Here is a 4,684-nt window from a genome sequence, read left to right on the forward strand (position 1 = left end):
CTATAAATATCTTAATATAAAAAAAAATGTTAATGGCATTAAATGACTTGGTGATCGCCTCCCAAGCTAATTTTTTTTCTTGTGAAGGCTAGCTGGGTTTGTTGAGCGGTCTTGCAAGTCTTTATTCTCTTTTACAAGATTGAGAATCATTATTCTCTCTTCGTGCGTGAGTGGTTTGGCCCGGTCACAGCTTCTTCCCTCCATTCTTGTAGCGCGCACTGTGGTTTTGTTGTTGTTCGTGGAGCTCAAATCCGGATTACAGTTATACCAACACTGAAACAACTGTTACCAACTCATGCTAGCGGCAGACCTCTCGCGGCCCTACCTTCCACGGCGACTCTTGGTATGGATTGAAGGTAAGGGCGAAGGCTTTGCCTTGCTGGTCGAAGGGAAGGTCCGTGCCTTGGCCTTCGCGACTCTTGGTACGGCCCTTAGTCACTTTGTTACTGAATCATAAAAAACACACAAAGCGAGTAGATGAAGCACTGATGGAGCGATGGCGTGGGCATACACTTCATCACTTCAGGAGCCAAAATTTTAAAATATCTTGAAACACCATTAAAACACCCTAAAATAGCCTAAAATACTTGAAACAGTCTTAAACACCCTTAAATAACCTTAAAATAGCCTTAAAAAACACTAAAACAGCCTTAAACACCCTTAAAATAGCATAAAACTCCCTTAAACATCCTAAAATTCTTAAAACACCCTAAAATAGCCTTAAACAATCTAAAACAGCCTAAAAATACCCTGAGACAGCCTTAAAACATCCTAAAGTAGCCTTAAACACCCTCAAAGTTTTCAAACACCCTAAAACAGCCTTCAATACTCACAGTTGGCTAAGTGTGTCCCAGCTGGTGCAGATGCCATGTTCCATCCCTACATAGAGCAACTTCCTTTAGTACGGCCGGTGGTGTCTGGTGATCCTGTTGGGAGGAGGAGGTGGTGGTGGTAGTAGTAGTGGTGGTGGTTATACTAGTACTAGTGGTGGTAGTGAAATGGTGTGGTTTTGTGAGCATCTGATGTGGTAATGTTGGTTGTTTGTGGTGGTTGTGGTGTGGTTGGACAGTGGTGGTGGTGGTTGGACAGTGGTAGTGGTGGTGGTGGGGGTGATGGTGGTGGTAATAGAAGGATTTTAAAAAGACAAATATTTTCTGGCCAAAACAAGTGAAAAAAATTGATGTTCATGAGACAAAATTGTAAGAAAAAACATGCTATCACACATCCCACACTCACCAAACACACACTACACCAGCACACACCATTCCCACACCTGCACACACCAGCAAATCATAAACAACTCTTTGCAAACACTGGAAAACGTAAAAAACACACACCAAAAAAATATATAGTTTACACAACAAAAAAAACACTTACACACACACGCACGCACCACATACACACCACACCTGCGGAAACCTTTCCCACACCGCACACACCAGCACAGTATACAGCTTGGTGTGTGGAGGGAGATATGGAGGAAAGAAAAGCAGATAGTGGAGGGAAAAATTTGAAAAATTGTCAGGTTTTGAAGTGAGATTTAGAAAAGTACTATTTTGACTATGATAGAAGTGAGATAGGAGAGTCAAAATTGGAGGGAAGGTGGAGGAAACATGGAGGAAATAGTCTATGGAAGGAAAAGCCTGGGGGTAACCTGTGGAGGGAGATATAGAGGAAACAAGACAAACATTACCTAAACAAAAAGCACCAAAAATTACCTTAAAATATTGCATCACACAACAAAACACACACACACACACCCAAAACAACCCTCAAATCACACCTGGAAAACACCTACAATAAGTCTACCCTAGCCAACCCACACCAAAAAAAAATAAACAATATACCTACATAGCTATAGCTGACATTACAAAAACTTACAAAAAATACACTTACACACCCACCACACTCACAGCACACCTGCAGACACCTCTCCCACACCCACACACACTCACCTCTCCCTCTGGAACTTGGTGAGTGGAGTATTTGTGGAGTTTTGCCGCAGAGAGGACACAGGCAGCCTGTCACCACCAGCGGCTCTCCAAGGACCAGTTGTGACATTGTGGCAAGCCATGGTGCACCTCTGGAATAGTGATAGTTGTTATAGTAGTGGTAGTAATAGTATAAATGAGGCGTGACAAGGCGTAGGAAAGGAGAAAAACTGACTAAAGGCCAACACAGAAAAGGGTCTATGTGGGAGGCACTGAAGCAGGGTGATGCACACTGCCTAACACACAATAACACCAACATATCTCAGTAATTGCTTCAACTATCAAACTATCAAGCATATGGGAGTGCACAAACTACCTACAGAGGCAATATGGGGGCGTAGTAAATGAGAAAAACTGAAAATAGTTAACACAGAAATGGCCGATGTGGCAGGCAGGATGGCGGACACTGCCTAACACAATAACACCACCATATCTCAGTAACCACTTCAACTATCACACTATTACGGATATGGAAGTTGTATGGGTGCATAAGCTATCTATGGAGGCAATATGGGGGCACAACAAGGCGTAGGAGGGCAGGAATGGTAAACCTACAGAGTTTCACCACCTTGCACTTTCTGAACGAAACTATTTTTTTCTGGTAGATTTTGGCTTGCTTTTAATTAAAATACCACTTGTTTTTGACACAAATCAACCAATTTTTTTTTACAGCCCCGAAACATATTATGATTTCCATAAAAAAACAACTGGTAAATGAATTAAAAACAAGCCGAAATCTACCTGAAAAAATTAGTTTCCTCCAGAAAAGAACCTAACCTAACCCAACCTAACCTAATCTAACCTAACTAAACCTAATCTAACCAAACCTAATACAACCGAACCTAACCTAACTAAACTTAACCTAACCTAACCCAACTAAACCTAATCTCAGGGGCCGTCGTGATTGGTGGAAATAATTATGCTTTTTTTTTTTTTTCATTGGCCCTAACCTAACCTAACCTATCAAAGAACAGATTCAATCAGCGTAAACAATTAAGCCCATGCTCAGACAATGGTATGTCACGGAGCCCGCCGAGCCGCCGCACACCATCAGTGTGCGGCAGGGTTTGATGCGGGAGGCGAGGCTATTGTCACGGCTGATCACCAAAATACCAAAACACGCTTAAATAAAGAAAAAAAAAAATGTGTCGCCATTCAAAAAGGTTGCATCTAGTATATATGGGGTTCAAATTACTCGTAATCAGGAGTTCTATCTCTTGAGGTGGGTAAAAAAAAAACACGTAGCTGATTGTGGTGAAACACTGCAGGAGGAGGGAAATAGGACTAGAAATCATGGCAGGAAGATTAGAAAGCAAGGCTGCAGGTTAGATATAAGAAAATATTTCTTTAGTCATAGAGTGATAGACTTCTGGAATGCATTGCCAGAGACGGTTGTAAATAGCACTAGTTTGACAATGTTTAAAAACAGATTAGATAAGCACTTAAATTCATTAGATTTATAATTATGTATAGCACTGCATGATAGTTTTTATAAGAAATTTACTATAGTTAAATAAGACATGATCCCCATGTATGGGGACCACAAATTGTAGAGGATTTCGCTGCAGGACTTAGCCCTGTTAATGGGCCAAATATTTAGAATTAGTATATAATGTATTGTGTACTTGTAAGTGTATCTTTAAGTACTGATGACGAGGTCGCTGTGCGACTGATACAGGATAACCTAGATGGGCCCTGGTGGCCCTTTGTTATCCTATTATTTATGTTATGTTATGTTATACCGCAGGAATGACCACCACAAATGACGCACTTATTTTCAGTTTACCAGACTTTTTTTTCACCTTAATTGGCACGTCTCACTACTCTACATACTTCACCTAATAACCATGTACACTCACACACTTGGGAATAACTCACCTGCTCCACAAATGTTCAAAAGCTGTCAATGTCAAGTTGTCAACACTCCAAGCTAGCAATGACGGGTGTTCTGGCTGGTTCTGGTTGGTGTCGGAAGTAATGCCTTTTGGAACGGCACTTCCTGATGTGTTTTCCTGTCGCTCCGGGTTTTTTATATTGCTGTTTATTAATTTTACTGTTGTTATATTCACTGTCTGTTTTTTTTTTTTTTTTTTTTTTTTTTAGTTTTGCATATTTCTTTTCTGTTTTGTCTTTTCTCCAAAATTCTAACAATATGTCTTTTGGTATTTTCAATTTCACTGTTTTCATATAGCAAACAGTGCTTCCACTTTCAAGGAAATATCCTTATTTTAGGAAATTTTTATGTCACAAGGATCATGTTAAGGAAATTACTAAATCTAAGGAAATTCTAAGGAAATTGGCTTATTTCATTAAAATATATAAATTTTCTAGCAGCAACTAATATTGTACAGAGCAAAGCCAGAGAACTTGGATATGATCATCCTGATGTAAGATCGTTTTATTCCCACTGCAGAGATTTTCTAAGAGAATGTGTAGAGCAGATCCTCTCTAGATTTGATAACATTGGAGATTTTGATTTTTTTATCTTGCCTATCTCCTGAAGTAGCCTAAAATCTAACTCTTCCTTCACTGGCCCCTATTTTTGAAAGGTTGCCATACTTGAAGGATGTTGTTGACCTACAGCAAACAAACCTTGAATGGAGACAGACAACTATATATCTGAGTTCTAGTGTGTCAAAAAGTTTAGATCACAGTGTGTTTTGGCAGTCAGTTTTTGAAGCTAAAAATATAGC

The 4,684-nt window shown here is 39.8% G+C and overlaps 1 long non-coding RNA gene across 1 annotated transcript; it reads right to left on the minus strand.

The window, feature by feature from the left end:
• Positions 1–865: 865 nt before the first annotated feature.
• Positions 866–4,030, minus strand: LOC123509060. The gene is made up of 3 exons (XR_006676105.1): positions 3,870–4,030; positions 1,956–2,083; positions 866–926 (listed from the first exon to the last, which is right to left on the minus strand). It is a non-coding gene; the product is annotated as an uncharacterized LOC123509060 (long non-coding RNA).
• Between the last annotated feature and the right edge of the window lie 654 nt (positions 4,031–4,684).

Source organism: Portunus trituberculatus, chromosome 26, assembly GCF_017591435.1.
Source record: "Portunus trituberculatus isolate SZX2019 chromosome 26, ASM1759143v1, whole genome shotgun sequence".
Classification (NCBI taxonomy): Eukaryota; Metazoa; Arthropoda; class Malacostraca; order Decapoda; family Portunidae; genus Portunus; species Portunus trituberculatus.